Source organism: Myxocyprinus asiaticus, chromosome 20 (assembly GCF_019703515.2).
Source record: "Myxocyprinus asiaticus isolate MX2 ecotype Aquarium Trade chromosome 20, UBuf_Myxa_2, whole genome shotgun sequence".
Lineage (NCBI taxonomy): Eukaryota > Metazoa > Chordata > Actinopteri > Cypriniformes > Catostomidae > Myxocyprinus > Myxocyprinus asiaticus.
This window is the reverse complement of record NC_059363.1, coordinates 46,760,297-46,780,525: the sequence shown is the minus strand read 5'-3', so window position 1 is coordinate 46,780,525 and position 20,229 is coordinate 46,760,297. Positions and strand designations below refer to the sequence as shown.

At 46.4% G+C, this 20,229-nt stretch overlaps 2 pseudogenes; one reads left to right on the top strand and one right to left on the bottom strand.

The window, feature by feature from the left end:
• Positions 1 to 701: 701 nt before the first annotated feature.
• Positions 702 to 12,350, bottom strand: LOC127411135 (olfactomedin-4-like; annotated as a pseudogene).
• A 2,137-nt stretch (positions 12,351 to 14,487) lies between these two features.
• On the top strand, positions 14,488 to 15,761 carry LOC127411134 (putative nuclease HARBI1; annotated as a pseudogene).
• Positions 15,762 to 20,229: the final 4,468 nt, after the last annotated feature.

Sequence of the window (20,229 nt, the reverse complement as noted above, 5' to 3'; positions counted from 1 at the left end):
GCATCAGCAAAAGAGAGGAACAAGTATTTTATTTCTATGAAGCCCCTTGTGCCAATCTACCTCTTGGTGTAGTCCTTACGCATAATTATGCAATATGTTTTATATGGTTATGAACTGAATGGGAAGCTAAACACTATATACATTGTGTGGGATGGGTCTGCGCTTTTCAGAACACTGTCATTCAAGTTCATTGTGAAATAATGTATAATTATTTGACATCAGGAGTCTCGATTGATCTATGGCCCACAATTCAGATGGTCTTCCTCTTTTGGAGTTATTTGTGCAGTTATACAGTTATTGAAGTGGGGCATCAATAGGCACTTCTTGTCCAAACAGGAGTCATTTATTTAAATTATATTTTGTTTTTGTGTTGTCATGGAGTTTTTACTTTTTTTGTGTGTGTTACCTCTACATGTCAGGTGGTGTTATAAAACCTAGGTGTTATAAAACCTAGGTGTTTTAACCAAGAGCATGGGTCTACTCAGTCTTTAGTACTAGTGTGGCCTTTCATTTAAATTGATTTTGTATAGGTTTTTATATTATTTGATCCTTCATGAGAAAAAAAAATCTGCAGAAATTGATTTGCATAATAAGAAACCTCACTTCAGGAATCATGCTCATAAGAGTTTATTACAGACACAGAAATAAGAGGACATTTATCGTTTAGAACAAATGCATGGTTAAATATTTAAGGGTTCAGGTCACTTTCCAATCAAGAGTAGTAGTTTTTCTTTAGAACCTTCTTGGTTGAACCAAACATGATAGTTGACATAATAACCATTGTTGTACATGTAAAGCTTCTGATCTGTGGGGTTGTAGTCCAAGCAGACATAGGAATCCTGGAACTTTTCAAAGGGAATACTAACATAGCTTTCCTGTTTGGTATGAGTGTTGTAAGTGTAAAATATCTCCTCGGTTTTAGAGTCTACACACCTTGTGGCATATAAAACCCCACATACCATGAATGTATTTCCTTCAGATGGTTTGAAAATATTGGTCTGCCAAACGTCCTGGTTACTTGTGTAACCTCTATTCCCTGATGGTGGGAACGAGACGTTGTGTCGATGTAGTGACACTAGAGGTCACTCTTGGAAGCCTGAAACACCTCTGGTCTTTGAAAAAAGGTCAATGAAAATTGGCGAGTGGTATTTGCATACTACTCCCCAGAACATACGGGTATAAAAGGAGCTGGTATGCAATCACTCATTCAGGTTTTGTGCTGAGGAGCCAAGACAAGGTCCCGGCCATTTCAGCGGGTAGTCCAGCGTTGTGGCAGGAGGGACACAACGTCTCATTCAATCCATCAGGGAACGGAGGTTACGCAAGTAACCAGGATGTTCCCTATCTGTCACTCACTCGACGTTGTGTCGATGTAGTGACACTAGTGGTCCCTATACGAAAGCCACAACTGACTGAACTGTGTTACGTGAACTGGCAGTGTGTGAAGGGCAGACCACTGTGTGCCTCATAGTCAGTGCACCAGGCTGACACGTAACCTCCCCCAACGTTGTTATTAGTGTCGAACAGCCCTTCGGGGACAAGTCGACTCCCCAAAAGATAGAGACAGGCTAGCCCAGTCATGGCCTCTTATCCTCTCTTTTTTCCTCTCCCACCAAAAAAAGAGTGAAATTTGTTAACCGACTGGGGCCACCAGGTCTACGTTGGGGGGGTGTCCCTCCCAAGGGGAAGACACCGCGGAGACCACACCCTGCTCAGAGAGGGGGGGGGGTATTTTGAGTGGAAATATATCACATGGTCTTGCCGAGCTTTGTTGGAAGTATGTCATGTGGAGAAGTCCCATGGTAGGTCCTACCTTACTGGGGAGGAGTTTCTACAAACATGGTGACTGGGGCAGAGGGGCCTCTGCCCAAGGAAGACGCAGTTTACCAACAGGGAAAAGAATTAGCGGAAGATATACGTCGCATGGGGTTACCTACGGGGAACCAACACATGCAGAGCACCTGCCCCAGTACAGGGCTTAGTTAGCACATGTACTGAGCTGGCAGAGAGTTTCTCTGCAAACTCGTCTGCCACAGGGCTCGGAGGAAATCATCCAGGGAACACAGTTTGTGAACAATACTAGGAGTCAACAGTGCACATCTTCAGCTCAGGGGAGGTGAAAGGCGCTATGTGCAAGCAATACACCCGGCCAGCTGTCCCGGACTTACCTGCTTGTGCCTGCCACTACACGGGACGAAACTGGTTCCACCCGGAGATTGTAGAACCTTGCAAAGGTGTTGGGTGTTGCCCAGCCCGCTGCTCTGCAAATGTCTGTTAGATAGGCACCACTGGTAAGGGCCCAGGAGGCCACCACACTCCTGGTAGAATGGGCTCGTAGCCCTGCCGGGGGCAGCACGTCCTGGGCGTGATATGCAATTGTTATGGCCTGTTATGTATCTCCTGCAGGAAGGAAAGCACCGATCCGACTGCGCATCTCTGGGGGTCTTCGCGTCGGGAAGAACACCACTTAGCTAACAGATGCCACTTCAAGGCATACAGGAGCCTCATAGAGGAGGCCCTAGCCTGAGTGATCGTGTCTACCACCGCAGGTCCTTCCTCAAGGGAATTCGCCAGGGAGGGGGCTGTTGCGAGGAGCGTGAGGTCCAAGAACCATGTCTGGATAGGCCAGTAGGGTGCTACCAGGATGACCTGCTCCTTGTCCTCCCTGACCTTGCACAGGGTCTGTGCAAGTAGGCTCACTGGGGGAAATGCATATTTGCGTAGTCCAGGGGGCCAGCGCATCTATACCAAGAGGTGCCTCAGTCAGGGCATACCAGAGCGAGCAGTGGGAGGATTCTTGGGAAGCGAACAGGTCTACCTGTGCCTGCCTGAATCGACTCCAAATCAGCTGGACCACCTGAGGGTAACCTGTCATGACAGCACGTCCGCTGCAGTGTTGAGGTTTCCCGGGATGTGAGTGGCTCGCAGCGACTTGAGGTGCTGCTGACTCGAGAGGAGGAGTTGTGACATACAACGGGAGTGTAAACTGCCTTGACGGTTGATGTATGCCACCGTTGCCGTGTTGCCTGTCCGAACTAATGCATGCTTGCCCTGGATCAACGGCTGAAACCTGCACAGAGCGAGCAGAATTGCCAACAACTCGAGGCAGTTGATGTGCCAACGTGGCTGCGGGCCCATCCAGGAGCCGGCGGCTATGTGCCCGTTGCATATAGAACCCCAGCCCGTTTTGGAGGTGTCTGTCGTAACCACGATGCGCCTGGATACCTGCTCTAGGGGAACACCTGCCTGTAGAAATGTGAGGTCGGTCCAAGGGCTGAAGAGGCGGTGACAGACCAGTGTGATGGCCACGTGATGTGTCCCGCAGCGCCATGCCCATCTCAGGACTCGTTTGGAGCCAGTGCTAAAGCGGTCTCATATGCATCAACCCGAGCGGAGTGGCCACCGCTGAGGATGCCATATGCCCCAGGAGCCTCTGAAACATTTTCATGATGCTCTGAACCGGGAGGAGCTTGTTCTTTCCCCAGTTGACCTGAAGCCCTAGTCGGATGAGGTGCGAGAGCACCAGGTCCTTGTGTGCACACAACACATCCCGAGAGTGAGCTAGGATTAGCCAGTCATCGAGATAGTGGAGGATGCGAATGCCCACTTCCCTTAAAAGGGCAAGGGCTGCCTCTGCGACCTTTCGTGAAGACGCGAGGGGACAAGGACAGGCCAAAAGGGAGGACCTTGTACTGACACACCCGACCCTCGATTGAAAACCACAGGAAGGGTCTGTGTCGAGGTAGAATCAAGACGTGGAAATACGTGTCCTTCAGGTCTACCGCCGCGAACCAATCTTGATGCCAGATGCTCGCTAGAATGCATTTTTGCGTCAGCATCTTGAACAGGAATCTGTGTAAAGCCTGGTTCAGTACTCACAGGTCCAAGATTGGCCGCAACCCACCGCCTTCGGTACAATGAAGTATGGGCTGTAAAACTCCTTATTCATCTCGGCCGGAGCGACAGGCTCTATCGCACCCTTCCGTAGGAGGGTAGCAATTTCTGCGCGCAAGGTAGCAGCGTTCTCGCCCTTCACCGAGGTGAAGTGAAAGCCGCTAAACCTGGGCGGACGCCTGGCAAACTGAATCGCATAGCCGAGTTGGACGGTCCAGACCAGCCATTGCGACGGGTTGGAAAGCGCAAGCCACGCGTCCAAGTTTCGGGCGAGGGGGACCAAGGGGACAATCTTGTGGAACGTACCAGCTGCGGCGGAACCGGTGCAGTCACCGCAGGGGGACGCCCTTGGCGATGAACAGATGGAGTGCGGGATCTTGAGCTGCGCCGGGGCAGGATGTGCCGGATAGCCTCCATCTGCTGCTTCACCGCCGAGAAATGCTGGGCAAAGTCCTCGATGGTGTCGCTGAACAGGCCAACCTGGGAAATGGGGGCGCCAAGGAACCGTGCTTTGTCGGCCTGTCCCATCTCGACCAGGTTGAGCCAAAGGTGGTGCTCCTGGACCACCAAGGTGGACATCGCCCGCCCGAGAGACCGCGCCGTGACCTTCGTTGCCCAGAGATCAATGTCGGTCGCCGAGCGCTGCTCCTGCATCAATCCCGGGGCGGAACTACCCTCATGCAGTTCCTTTAGCACCTTGGCTTGGTGGACTTGCATGAGAGCCATGGCATGCAGGGCAGAGGCGGCTTGTCCAGCGGCACTGTAGGCTTTGGCCGTCAGGGATGACGTAAACCTACAGGCCTTGGACGGGAGCTTTGGGCACCCACGCCAGGTGGCGGCGCTCTGCGGGCATAGGTGCACTGCGAGCGCCTTATCCACGGGGGGATTGCCGAATAGCCCTTGGCCGCCCCACCATCGAGGGTAGTGAGGGCGGGGGAGCTGAAAGATCAGGAGTGGGCATTAAAAGGTGCCTTCCACAACCTTGTCAGCTCCTCGTGCACTTCCGGGAAGAAAGGAACTGGGGCAGGGCGTGGCTGTGAGCGGCGTCGCGAGCCCAGGAACCAATCATCGAGCCGCGAGGGTTCAGGGGAGAGCGGAGGGTTCCACTTTAGCCTGACGCTTGCGGCTGCCCGGGAAAGCATGTCTGTCATTTCCGCGTCAGCCTGTGACTGGGCGACCGTATCGGAGGGGAGGAGCCCAGCTGAGGCTTCCGCGTCCGACTGGACGAGCCCGCTCTCCGATGCTGCGCTCGTGAGCTCATCACCTTCGCGGGCTCCGAACAAGAGGTCGAACTCGCCGTGAGACGAGCCGGTGGACTCGTCCGGAAGCCCGATCAGGGCAGACGAGCGTGCTGGGGAATGGAAGGTCCATTGGGGTCCCCAGATCGCCCCAGTGCTAGCCGCGCTGGCCTCATACCCGTAGGTAGAAGGACTGAGGCGGGGAGCCGCTGGGGTGGCTTGCTTTCTTTCGAAGCAGACACGCCCAGACACGAAAGACAGTGATCGTGACCATCAGAAGGTGAGAGATAATGACCGCAACCAGAAATAACACAAACGGAAAGGCATCTTTAAAAAGACGTATCTTTAAAAAGATGTTCCATGTGTGCCACTCTTTCAGAGAAATATACTCTTTTTTAGAATATACTCTTTTATTTCTGCCGAAGCACCCAGGGACGTTCTCTGCAGTGCACCAGAGCAGAGGGGGGAGAAGCCGCTGAAATGCGCCATCAGATCCCGCAGAGGTGAATGAACAGCCATGGGAATTCAGCTCAGTGAACATCAACTGTTCAGCTCCGAAGAGAAAATCTGAATGAGTGGTTGCATACCAGCTCCTTTTATACCCGTATGTTCGGGGGAGTGGTATGCAAATACCACTCACCAATTTTCATTGGCCTTTTTTCAAAGACCAGAGGTGTTTTGGGCTCCCAAGAGTGACCCCTATTGTCACTACATCGACACAACTTTGAGTGAGTGACAGATAGGGAACCTCCTCTAATGCAAACAACTCCTCGTCTATCTTCCCCAAGACTAGTTTACCATTTGACTCCTCTGTGGCGTAAGTTACCGACAACCCAGTCTTATCAGCCACAAAGTCCAGGTTCAGATTGGGCGATTAGTGGTAGGAGAATCGGGTTGTTGCCTTCGGAACAGCCTTGTACTCCACTGTTTTGCTGGTCATGTTGTACTTTGCCATACTTAAAGGGCTTCTAAACTGATAATATAGGGTATTGGCTTACACTTTGTAATTGTTTCCAATGCCTCGCCGATCATATTTATTTACTACATACATCTCATGTACTAAAGCCCTGTCTCATGATCAGTTTATAGTAGTCAGCATAGAGTCTGATTCTGCTGACCAGAGTGTCTTTAAAACCCGAGTACCAGTTCATATTCTCAGAGCCAGGCAAAGGCTTGGAGTCTTTACCCCATCCTCCATATTTATAACCTGCATTCAGGTCTGCGTTAATCTGGCTGATGAGTGGCTTGCTGATTTTTCTTATTCCACCATGAAAAGAGAAACAAGTGAATGATTTGATGAATATAGATTCAAAAGTTTCACATTCAGTGTCATCATACTTGTAAGACTTACCAATGTTTGGGTTGAAGATTTCATTGTAGTGTCTCACATTTTTTAATGTGCAGACCTAGATGAAAATATTTTTTTAGTCTGAAGGAATATAGTCCTTGTCAGGTGTTCAGTGTATGCAGGGCTGTTTATAGCTATAAGCAGTATAGCAGGGCCCGCAAAGCAGGGTCATGTTTTCTTTTTTTGTATAATTAAAGCTGCAAGAAAGACTCAGGCATCTGTTATGGCTCAATTAGACAGGTAAAGGGGGCCCTCTTGTGGCCCGAGAGGGAAGGGAGTTTGCAGGGGGCCTCCAAGTAGGATTTTGCGTAGGGCCCCCCCATGTGCTCAGAAAAGGTCCTGAGTGGATGTACCTTGAAAGCCATAGGAAGAGTAACAGTTGAAAAAAATTCAACAAACATAATTAAAAAAGGTTTTTCAAGTGTTACCTGGTGGTGTATGTTCACCAGCACAGCAGAGGGGAATTGTATAGAGAGCTGCAGCTCCACGATCAGAGCCTCTACCTTCTTGATCTTGATCTTCACCTCCTCCATGTGAAGCTCGCTGTAGGAGTCAGGGTCACCCTCCATCAACTCAATCAACACTGTCAGATTCAAAATCTTTCCAATAGACCTGTAGTTTACTCTCGTACATCTCCACCTGTAAAACACAAGACATAGCAACATATTTATCTTCGGTAGACACTCAAATCTCACTGGAGTTCTTGAGATTCCTCCAGACCTTGCTAATCTCGATCTGCAGTTGGTGGTTGATCTCCACTGCTGTGTTCTCCAAAGAGATGAGCTCTCCGATTGGAAAAGTGCTGTTGGGCAGGAATGCCTCACAAATGCACTCTCCATTGGAATCAACTGTGGTATTGCTCTCTGTCCAGGGACTCCACATGAAAAATCCACATGAAATCCATCAGCCTTTGTCCTCTTCTAAATCAGTGTGACAAATTATTTTCTTGTCCGTTTTATTTTATTTTTTTTTTTTGGACAAGTAAATTACCAAATTTTTGGGCGAACATACATTTCAAGACCTACTTATTTTTGCTTTGGAGTCAGAGCAATGGCAATAGTGTCAATAATTCTCATTGAATAGACTGTATGCAGGCTGTTAGAATTGGTCCACTTCTGAAGTGTTTAAACATGTTAAAGAAATATAATGAATATGTATTTCACTCACCCCCTCAACAACAGCAGTGTAGCAGCAGGGGCATGGTCAAGCGTCCGTTCGGAGAGAGAGAAAGTGGTAAGGGCGCTGTGCCTGTGAGACTGATGAGTTTGTGAAATTGTTAAGCATTAAAGTGGCTAATTAAACACATACCTAAATCTGGAAACCTCGCTTCCCTGTTCTTCTTCCCTGTGAGGCTGTATTACACTGGTGCCGAAACCCAGGATCCAAAACTGAAGTACGCCCCATGGAGTCCTCCCAGGTGGTCGAGATCCTCCAGTCCCTCGCCAGTATGCAACAATCCCACCAGCAATCAATGCTTGAGCTACATCAAGACCAGGAACGGTGCTTCTTTGAGATCCTGTGGGCTCAAGCAGAGGACCGGCTTGTGATCCGGAGTCTCCTTGGCCAGGAGAAAGAGAGAGCTGTGACCCTGGACCACCACCGCAGCCATCTGCCTCCCCCCACACTCCTGAAGATGGGAGCTGATGACGATGCCGAGGCTTTCCTCGATTTATTCGAGAGAACCGTGGAAATCTGGGGCTGGCCGCATGATCAGTGGGCGGCCAGGCTCCTCCCCTTGCTGTCCAGGGAAGCTCAGCTTGCCACCCAACATCTGCCGGTGACTAATCTCCTGGCCTATGACGATCTGAAAAAGTCCATCCTGCAGCGGGTGGGTCATAGCCCGGAACAGTATCGCCAGCTGTTCCGGACCTTGAAGCTGGGGGAGACCGACCGCCCGTTTGCTTTTTCCCAACGGCTCCGAGATGCATGCCGGAAATGGCTGCTGTCGGGGAATCGTGACATTGCAGGAGTTGTCGACCAGGTGGTACTGGAGCAGCTGATCCATCGACTGCCAAGAGGAATAGCGGAGTGGGTCCAGTGTCACCACCCGGCATCGCTGGAGGAAGTTGTTCGTCTGGCGGAGGACCATTTGGCGGCGTACCGGAGGGTGGAAGAGCCCTCCCACTCTCTCTCCCCCTCCCCTACATTTTCCCTGATCTCTTCCCCCTCCCCTTCTCTCTCTCACTCTGCTCTCTCCCCAGAGCCCATTCCTGCCCCGTGGAGGTGAGGAGTCCTGCCACCGAAGCCAATTCCCCATGCGCAGGATTTCCCGTCATCCACAGCAGCAACAGTGCCCTGCCGCTCTCCCCCTCAGGTGGAAGTGCCCGCCGACACAGGCGTGGCGCCTGGGCCGGTTTGCTGGAGTTGCAGGGATCCGGGACACTTCCGGGATCAGTGCCCTGTCATGGAGCTGGGAACAGTGGTCCAGATCCCCGACACTCTGCAGACTGCCCCTGATAGGGCTGGAGCGTACCGGATACCGGTAAGTATCAAGGGGGGTACTCACCAAGCACTGGTGGACACGGGTTGTAATCAAACCACTATCCACCAACGCTTGGTTCAACGCAAGGCTTTGGGCACAGCTAAAACAGTGAGGGTGAAGTGTGTGCATGAGGATATTCACAACTACCTGGTGGTGACCCTTGTTATTAAATTTCGGGGAACAAAACAGGGTGGAGGCCGCGGTTAGTTCCCACCTCACCCATCCGCTGATTTTGGGGACTAATTGGCCGGAGTTTAGAAATATATTAAAAGGGTATATATGCGGATGGGTCCTGCACTAAAGCCACGAGATGTGAGATGTGTGACGCTCTGGCAGGGGAGGCGGAGCCAGGGCCGTCTTCGTCAACTCCACGTCAGGATGACATGACGGGGGAGAGGCTGCAGCCCCTCCCGTCCTCCGGGAATTTCCTGAAGGGGATTTCCCTTTGGAGCAGTCGCGAGACGAAACCCTTAAGCACGCCTTTGACCAAGTAAGAGTGATCGATGGTCAACAACTCCAGCCGGGTGTCGCCCTTTCATATCCTTACTTTTATAAAGTGCCATTGCACCCCCTTCCGTTGATCGAGGTTCCCTTTGAAAGAATTGGAATGGACCTCGTCAGGCCATTAGAGCGGTCTGCATGCGGACATCGCTTTGTATTAGTCCTAGTGGACTATGCAATGCAATATCTGGAAGCAGTGCCTCTACGCAACATCTCAACACGCAGTGTTGCGGAGGCACTCTTCAAAATAATCTCCCGGGTGGGGATTCCGAAAGAAATCCTCACGAATCGAGGCACAACCTTTATGTCACGAACACTACGTGAGCTTTACGAATTATTGGGCATTAAATCAATCTGCACCAGCATCTATCATCCACAAACAGATGGCCTGGTTTAGCGATTTAATAAAACTCTTAAAAATATGATTCGTAAGTTCGTACACGAGGATGCTAGAAATTGGGACAAATGGCTCGATCCCCTGTTATTCACAGTACGAGAGGTCCCACAAGCCTCCACGGGGGTTTTCCCCATTCGAGCTGCTATACGGGCGGTGCCCGCACGGCGTGCTTCATGTTATGTGCGAAGCTTGGGAGGTGGGAACTTCAAACAGTAAGAATGAAATTCAATACGTTCTTGATCTTAGAGCAAAACTCCACACCTTGGGACAACTAACACAGGAGAATTTGCTCCACGCTCAAGAACGACAGCGCCAACTGTATGACAGGGGAACTTGCACCGGGAGATAAGGTACTCATATTACTTCCCACATCGAGCTCCAAATTACTCGGCAAGTAGCAAGGACCATTTGAGGTCACACGACGAGGGGGGATCTCGATTATGAGGTAAAGCGAACCGATAGAGGGGGCGCATATCAAATATACCACCTCAACCTCCTGAAATTGTGGAGCGAGGCGGTCCCTGTGACATTGGCTATGGTAGTCCTGGAGAGGGCGGAGCGAGGGTCAAAGGTGAATATAAAACACAATCATTTCACCCCAGTCACTTGCGGAGACCACCTTTCACCGCATCAACTCGCAGAGGTTGCCAAGTTGCAGAAGGAGTTTGCAGACGTGTTTTCCCCTCTACCGGGTTGTACGAACCTCATACAGCACCACATCGAGACCGAGCCAGGGGTGGTGGTACGTAGTCGTCCCTACCGATTGCCCGAGCACAAAAAGAAAACTGTCTGGGAAGAATTGGATGCTATGCTCGATATGGGGGTAATAGAGGAATCCCACAGCGATTGGTCCAGCCCAGTTGTTCTAGTTCCTAAGAGCGACGGGTCTGTACGATTCTGTGTGGATTATAGAAAAAGTCAACGCGGTGTCTAAATTTGACGCATACCCAATGCCACGCGTTGATGAATTGCTCGATCGGTTGGGCACTGCTCAATTTTATTCGACACTGGATTAGACGAAGGGTTATTAGCAGATCCCCTTGACACCAATTTCCCGTGAAAAAACTGCTTTCTCCACACCGTTCGGATTACACCAATTTGTGACGCTTCCGTTCGGTTTGTTTGGAGCCCCAGCTACGTTTCAGCGTCTCATGGACCGGATCCTCAGACCGCATTCAGCTTACGCTGCTGCATACTTGGATGACATCATCATTTACAGCAATGATTGGCAGCGGCACGTGCAACATCTGAGGGTGGTTCTGAGATCGCTGCGATGGGCCAGACTCACAGCAAACCCCAAGAAGTGTGCGATTGGGCGGGTGGAGGTACGGTATCTGGGATTCCACTTGGGCCACAGGCAGGTGCATCCCCAAATTGACAAGACTGCGGTGATTGCGGCCTGCCCGAGGCCCAAGACCAAAAAGGGGGTGAGACAGTTCCTGGGGCTGGCTGGCTGTTATAGGAAATTCGTGCCTAATAATTCGGATGTCACCAGCCCACTGACTGATCTCACTAAAAAGGGAGCTCCAGGCCCGGTCCAGTGGACGGAGCAGTGTCAACAGGTGTTTATGCAAGTGAAAGCCGCACTTTGCGGGGGGCCGCTTTTACATTCACCTGATTTCTCTCTCCCTTTTGTCTTACAGATGGACACTTCAGACAGAGGGCTGGGGGCTGTACTCTCGTAGGTGGTGGAAGGGGAGGAGCGCCCAGTACTGTACATTAGCCGTAAGTTCTCGCTGAGGAAGACTAAGTACAGCACAGTGGAAAAGGAATGTCTCGCCATCAAGTGGGCGGTCCTCACTCTCCGATACTACCTGTTGGGGCGGGCCTTCACCCTCTGCTCGGATCACGCCCCACTCCAATGGCTCCACCACATGAAAGATACCAACGCGCAGATCACCCGTTGGTATCTGGTTCTTCAGCCGTTTAAGTTCAAGGTGGTCCACAGACCGGGAGCGCAGATGGCTGTCGCCGACTTCCTTTCCAGAAATGGGGGGGAGTGGTAGACAGGCCGGATGCCTCCCCGGCCTGAGTTGGGCGGTGGGGATATGTGGCAGCGGGGGTGTGGTCAAGCATCCGTCCGGAGATAGAGAAAGTGGTAAGGGCACTGGCACCTGAGCTAGATTATGTTTAACACCTGTCTCTAATTCCAGTGAGCATGGGGAGAGTGGCATATAAACAGCCACACCACCAGCAGCTTAGAGAGAGAGAGACTGGCACAAGGAAGGCCATGGTGCTACAGAACCTGTTGTGTTTAATCTACTGTGTTTGTGAAGCTAAAGTGTTTAAGTAACTATATGTCTGTGAAGCTGATGTTTAAATAACTCCGTGCAAGTTGATGAATTTGTGAAATTGTAAAGCATTAAGGTGGCCAATTAAACGCATACCTGAATCTGGAAACCTCACTTCCCTGTTCTCCTTCCCTTCTGCCTGTGAGACTGTATTACAAGCAGATCTTAAGATGATTAAATAAAGCACTGTGACGATCATTGTGCAGTCAGTTGCGTTGTAGTAGCTGAGATCTCTGGCTTTTAAAGACCATCATATCTGACACATCATCAGCACCTGGACTTTTCACAGCATCAACTGATAATCTTCAAATATGCTTATATCCTTAATTCAACGCTTCTCAGACTGGTAATTGTGTGGAATTAGGGCAGCACTCACATCATACTGTAAATATGTAAATACGACATAGGTGTGTTTTCACCTGAATTACAGTATTTCATCAGTAGTTCAGGGCAAGACTTGGCCATGTGGTGCAATTTAGATAAATTGGCACTAAAATCATTTATTGTCATGCGTAGAAAATTTACTAGAAGTCTGAGGCATTTTCCAGAGTTCAGCTGGAGTCCTTTAATTTTGTAAAAGCAAAATAGCCACAAAAACAATGTTATCTGAGAGAGAGAGAGATCAACAAATTTCACACTTATCTAACATGAAAAGAAGCTCTCTCATCCCTTTTAAATGTTGATTTTGGCCTGTCCCAACCAAGAATGGCCAAGTTTGTATTTAACAATTAAAATCATACAGAAATGTCATAATTTTACCATAGTTTGTAGAACTGAAGGTCAGTTAAGTCCAGAACATTTAGTTTGACCTCATGAGGTTAACATTTTCTGAAGGTTAAGCAACTTTTACTGATATTTTTTTGGAAAAGAACAAACATTTGAATTTGATTTTAAAAGACCTCTTTGGACTACATTCATGAAATTGAAAAAATTAGCTGACGTAATTCAGACACAAATAAACATTAGGATGTAACAAGTAATAATGTTTGGAAAACAACAGAGAAATTTAGTGACAAATGTTTGTTGAACGTTACTTTAGTTCTCAAGTACGCTGATGAAAGACGTACTCTATCTTATGAAATTGGATTCTGTATTTAGAACTAGAGTTGCTTTGGATAAACCCATCTGTTAAATGACTACATTTAAATTCAGTCAAATGACAGTCATTTAGCAGACGCTTTTATACAAAGTGACTTACAAATTATGTTTCTAGAGGTTTCTTTAACTATTGGCACTTCTGGCCCTGTAGACTTTTTGTGGAATTTATTTATACAGTTTATTTAATCTGTCTACTAACAACGTCCACTTGTGGATATATATGTTTGATATGAGAAGTCTTTGATTAGATTATCCTTTTAAAAATGTAATAATATTTTTATGTTAGATGATTATACTTTGGCAGATGCTACTTGCTACTTGTAAATAGCAACAAAAAGCATCTTCTGTGCACTAAGTGCAAATAGTATTAGATGCTCCAAAAAGAAAAAGGAAAATCAAGGCACACTTCCAGATCAAAAATATAAACTCAGCAAAAAAGAAACGTCCCTTTTTCCGGACACTGTATTTTAAAAATCATTTTGTAAAAATCCAAATAACTTTACAGATCTTTATTGTAAAGTGTTTAAACAATATTTTCCATGCTTGTTCAATGAACCATAAACAATTAATGAACATGCACCTGTGGAACAGTCATTAAGACACTAACAGCTTACAGACAGTAGGCAATTAAGGTCACAGTTATAAACACTTTGGACACTAAAGAGACATTTCTACTTTTTCCAAAAGAAAGATGCCCAGGGTCCCTGCTCATCTGCGTGAACGTGCCTTAAGCATGCTGCATGGAGGCATGAGGACTGCAGATGTGGCCAGGGCAGTAGTTATAACCTATACTATGTGTCAGAATGTCAAATTGATTGATTTATGACATGTTATTTATGACCCCCGTCACCCCGATTGACAGGTATGTGTGACGTGGTGGCATGTCCTTCCAGGCTGATGGGGTAGAAGATAGCCCAGACATGTTAAAGAACATCTTCCTGGGATGTATTGGCCAGTCGTCAGATGTCAATGATTGTTTATGGTGTGTTTATGTTAATGATTTTAAGTGTGAGCCCTGGGGTCCATTCTTCGTACGTCGCTAACTCAGTTAGCTGGATTTGATTATTGACGATTTGTCATGATCTTGGATTGTTAGGTTCTTCGACGCTCATCGTGGACTTGCTGTAATAGCAACAGGTCCGTAAGCTTAAACCTGCTCGGGAGCAGGCTTATTTCATGTAAACAAGATTAGATTGCGGCTTTATAAGCTGAGGTGATACGGGAAGTCTGTAACAGTCATGTCTTGTCCGTTTTTACGACAGCAATCTGTTGCGGAAGGTGCAAGGATAATTCACAGAGCTTTTCGTATTAATCGCGTATTGCGGGATAGACTGGATCCTTTAGCACAGCGCGATACTATACTTTTTGAGAGATATCGGTTTTCTCGTGAGGGTGTCATTTACATCATTAATTTGTTGGAACCACATATTAAAGGTTCGACTCTGAGTCGGGCTTTAACCACAGCACAAACTGTGTGCATTGCCCTGAGATTCTTTGTGAGTGGCACTTTCCTTTACACTATTGTATAACTTGGTGAAAAGTGCTGTCTGTCATGCCATTCGCAAAGTTTACCTGGTGCTCAAGCAGTTTTTAGGGGTTTTTGTGGTATTTCCAAGCCACTTAACGCTCCAGGTTGTAAAACAGAATTTTTTTGCCATTGCAGGTACATTAAAAATTGTTAATGAAGATCATGCAATCATGACCATGCCAATGACTTGTGTCCCCCAGGCTTCCCTAATGCGATTGGTGCCATAGACTGCACATACATCCCCATCAAGGCCCCATTGAAGGGGATTTTGTGAACCGAAAGGGGGTTCACAGTGTAAATGTGCAGGTAAGTTACTATTAGGATTCTTAATATTCCAGATTAGTAATATTATATCAAATAAAAAAAAAAGGAATGTTATAAAAAAATATACAGCTGACTGACTAAAGTCTCTTTTAGATGGTGTGTGACTCTATGTGCCATATCACAAATGTGGAAGCAAAATGGCCTGGATCTGTGCATGACTCAAGAATTTTCAGAGAGTCACATTTATGCACATTATTTGAAAGTGGTAAGGGAAAATATAGATGTCAAGGTCACTGTATTACATACACTTATGCTGGGCCTAACAGAACTGCATTTTTCCATTATACAGGTGATTATGATGGCATCCTGCTTGGAGACAGGGGCTATGCCTGCAGGCAGTATTTTATGACGCCATTCCCTGACCCAAACCCCGGACCACAAACCCGTTACAATGCAGCTCTAGCCAAGACAAGGGCACGCATTGAAATGACCTTTGGTCAACTAAATGGAAGATTTCAGTGTCTGAAAAGTCTGAGGGTTGCACCTGACAGGGCCTGTGACATTATTGTTGCATGTGCCGTATTACACAACATTGCCACCATCAGAAAGGAGAGGACCCCTGTGGTGGAGGTGCAGCCTGATGACCACCTCCAGCCAGTGCACTTGGACCAACCTAGTGGCAGAGCTGCACGAGCCAGAATTGTGGAACACCATTTTTGATAAGTTTAATAAGACAAAACAAATATGCTTAGTCCCTTGAGAGTTTTATTTCAATTATTCTTTGTAAAGAAAAGTTATCGTCATCTTTTGCCTGCAATAAGAGATTATGTAAGGTCAACAATAGTACTCTATCTCTAGTGCCAGTTTCTTCTTTAAGTGGTCAAGTTCTATTTCTCCCCTTAATTTTTGTTTTTTCAGGGAAAAATACTCTATTTTGTGTTGAAGACTCTGTTTATATAGGGAATGGATGTCACCCTGTGCCATTTGTGGACAAAACAATGAACAATACATGCCTCATGCAGCAAAAAGAAAAGTACAACACCTCCCACCTCTATATCACTTCTCTGTGCAGACTCTTCTGTGGGTCTTTCTGTGGATGTGGACTCTTGTAACTCATATTGCAGTCAGAACAATAGGTACATGAGTATACATCAATTGAATCAAGTTATTTATGCACTTACAGGTACTTCCTCCAAAGGACAGTCATCTGAGAGGGTTTCTTCACTGTCCTGTGCAATGGAAGTAAATGGGTGTAGAGCCGAGGAGGGCGGGGCCGGGCTGGAATGAGACACACCCGGTCCCCAATCAGCCTGATGGGGCGCGCGAGGGATAAAGGCGGTCCCCGACAGTTCGAGAGAGAGAGAATTGCAGGCAGCTGTACTGTGTGTTTTCAGTTGTGTGTTTTGGTTGTGTTTTTTTGGTTAATAAATTGTTATTTAAGTTGTCAAGCCGGTTCTCGCCTCCTCCTTTCCACTAAACCCCCTTACAATGGGCATTACAAAGTGTTGCGCTTTCTTCCCTTTTGATGTAAAAAGTTATAAAAAGTCCACTTACTGCACATGCTTCAGCCAGCACTTGCTTGGGAACAGGTAAAAGTGTTAGTGTATTATGTAAAACTGCACAAAAGGGGAAAGCACAACGTCATTGCAATGAATCACTGTAAAAAATGTGATCAATAACTCATGGCAACATATTTTTACATTAACTCTAAATAAGTTAGAGTTAATAGTTCACTTTAATTTAAAGCAATTCATCACTAATCAAGATTTAACATAGTTGAAATGACTGTAACAGCCATTTGGATTATACTTAATTTAATGCAGCAACAAATTATTTTACAGTGTACTAAGAGAACTGAAAGCTCATTTACCAGTAATGAAGATGTTGCTGCTACTGGTCCCTGGATGTGGGTCTAAGGAAGAGCTGCCCCCAGGGTTGCCCTCCACAATGGGTCGGTTCACATTCAACCCAAGGGCCAGCTCTTCTGCCGGGGTATAACGTGGGGGTGCAGGACCACCACCTGTTTTTTTTTTTTGTGTTTTTTTTCAGCCTTTTTCTTGGTTGCTGTTATAAACAGACAAACACATTTAACCGTGTCTTTCTAAAAGAGACTAAAAAAAGTATAAGTAGTAAAGATTACCATTTTGTAGAATATTCTTGTATTTCACTTTTACTTGTTCCCATGTTCTAGTGGGTCCCGTGGTAGCTCTGACATTAAAGATGAAAAAAATAAATTATGAAATTATTAAAATACAAAAATATATACTGTAATAAGTTATAAAAACATCTAACATGGTCACCACTTTGCCAGCCCTCTTTCCTGGCTTTTGCAGACTTTGAGGTGTTCCCTGGCATCAAATTCCGCATAACCTTCGAGCAATAGCTCTTGCTCTGTTGCGGAGAAAAACTGGGCGCGCTCTTTGGCCATGGTGAGCAGCCAATAGCAGCATTGCTGATCAAGGTTTCTACTATCGATACATATCCCCTTTTAAACCAACGCATGAATGCGCAATTATCCCAGACAACTCAATCCAGCGATACTAATCATAAACAACAGGTGTGTTCGAAGAACCTAATTAGCCAGATCATGATTAGCACGATGATGTCATCTTGGATGTGTCATTTGATCTCGGATGTAATAAGCAAGGCACGAAGAACAGACCCCTGCTTTTCACAGTTTATCCCCCAAATGCGTACATGTGATCTTTAAAAACGGTCAGTCACACCGGTCAGTATTAAACCATACAGTTGTGTAAGCGTATGTGTGGTATAAGTGAATCTTCATTCTCAAATTACTTTTTTTATTCCGGCAAGTTTTGTTATTTTGAAACGTAAGCGTACTTCAAGAGAAAATGGCTGTCTATCTTAACAGTAAGTGTGTTTTATATCGTATTATTATTAAGAACATTTATTTATAAGTGTTACACCTGCAGCGTCTGCTATCTCTCCAGAATGCCGCCAGAGGTCTCCATCTCCGGAATTCAGGCTTTCCCTTCACAAATTACATTTCACATAATCCCCTGCTCAGACTGATTACTCACTCACCTGTTTCATATTATTCCAGACTATTTAAGTTCTCTGTTTACCTCCATTCAGTGCAAAGTCTTGTTCTGCCTAGTCTGCAATTCTGAGCGTTATTACATTCCTGTTTGTCGCAGCGGGGGCGTGGTCAAGCATCTCTCCGGAGAGAGAGAAAGCGGTAAAGGCCCTTACACCTGAGCTAAATTATGTCTAACACCTGTCTCTAATTTCAGTAAGCACAGGGAGAGCGGATAAATAGAGCCACACCGCAAGTAGAAAGCACAGACCCGAACAAGAAGCAAGAGTTTTGTTATTACAAATTATGAGAGTTTTATTTTGGTGAAGCAGTGTGTGATTATAGTTCAACTTAGTGAATATTGCAAAGAGAAAAATAAATCCTTACCTGAACCAGGAAACTGCTTCTCGCCTCCTCTATACACTGTTTTTCCTGTGTTTTTTGACTCCTGCCTGGTTATCGTATTTCCCTGCCTACTTGTGAGGTTTTTTTTTTTTTTTTTTTTTTACTTTTTGCCTGTTTATTGGATTACCCCTCTGTCTCTCGGATTTACTTGGTTTGCATTTCTTGGACTGTCTCCTGTGACCAGACCCTTGTCTGTTTTGTCGTTTATCCTTTTATTTGCTACTTTGTTGTACTGTTCATATGTTTATTAAACTGCACATGGATCTTAACACAACTGCCCCGGCGTCTTCGCTACAATAAGTGAGTGACGGCTTTGATGCGATGCTTAAACAGGTTCTCTAACGCTCCAGGTGCTGTGGATGATGTAAACTTTTCTGACATTGCTGAGGAAATTCAATTCCTGAACCAGGCTAGTGGTGCATATACCAAAATTATATACGTTTCATGTCTACGTATAGTGTGTTATGAATGTGTGGAATTATCATTTTTAATTTTTACCAGCAGGTCCAAATCCGGAGCATAGTTCAACATCAGAGCCTGCGTCTCCACGAGACAGGGCGAACATCCCCTGCTCAGTAAGTGTTTGTAATGTAGCATTATTTACATGATTTGTTGGATTTGTTTAAAACGTTCTTATATTTTATTTTTTTTTCCAAGAAGATTTATCAAACCTTGTAAACAAGATCGGCGTGTTTGGAAGCGAAAATCAGACGGAGAGGGCTAGCGGCCGTGGCGTTGCAACAAAGCCGAAAAGACTCAAACGTAAAGCGGTTACAGTCACCCAGGTGCATGCTCTGGTTGATGGGGGTGTGAGAGATTTTGATTTCATACCACAGACATCAGAACGGAAATGGTCAAGACGTTCGCTCGGAGCATCAGCTGGGGTGGTGGTTAACTAGATGCCAAAGTTTGGGAACAAACATTGATGTTGGCTTGATTTCTGTTCGCTCTAAATCAGATACAGATAAAGTAGTACAGTACGATTACATTTATTTGAATGCAATAGTGAGAGCGTGATTGTGTGTGTGAATTAGCCCTACCTGTCAGTGCAACCTTTCTTTACTAATAGTGAAGCTGAGGATTTAGTCACCTCAAACTGAAAGAAATTGTCGGAAATTTAGTCTCAGAAGTAGAAAAATAATTATTAGAAGTCTTAAATTGTATAACAATACGTATGACTTCTCAAAGCCTACATAAGTGTTAAAAACATTATCTTTTGCCTAATTCATACATCCTAACACTTTTTTTTTTTTTTTTTTTTTTTTTTTGGTTGTGGATGACCATGCAGTACCTGATATAAATTATGTTTGGAGTTGGGGTGATGGACTGACAGAATCGTGGGATGCCTGTGCATTTTCCCAGGTACCTAAAGAAATACAGCGGGATGATCAATCTAACAAATGCGTGGTGTCTGTGGCAGATTCCGACCCTGAGGCTCAGCCTTAAAATCAGGAGGCTTACAGACGGGGATCACATCCGTTATAGACAATCAACACATAATCGGTCGGATACAGGACGGATTCAAGACCATTGAGGGACGTATTAATGCCGTTGAGAGATGTTTTAACATCGTTAAAGAGCGCTTGGATGCCTTCGAGAAGAAGCAGAATGATTCTAAGCAGTCTGTGATGGCCACACTACAACAACAAGGTATCTGGATTAAACAAGTGAAAGCAATGCAGCGTTTGCATGGTGGGGCAAACCAACGAGCAGCCCGCAATCAAAACCTAACAACGGACTTGTTAA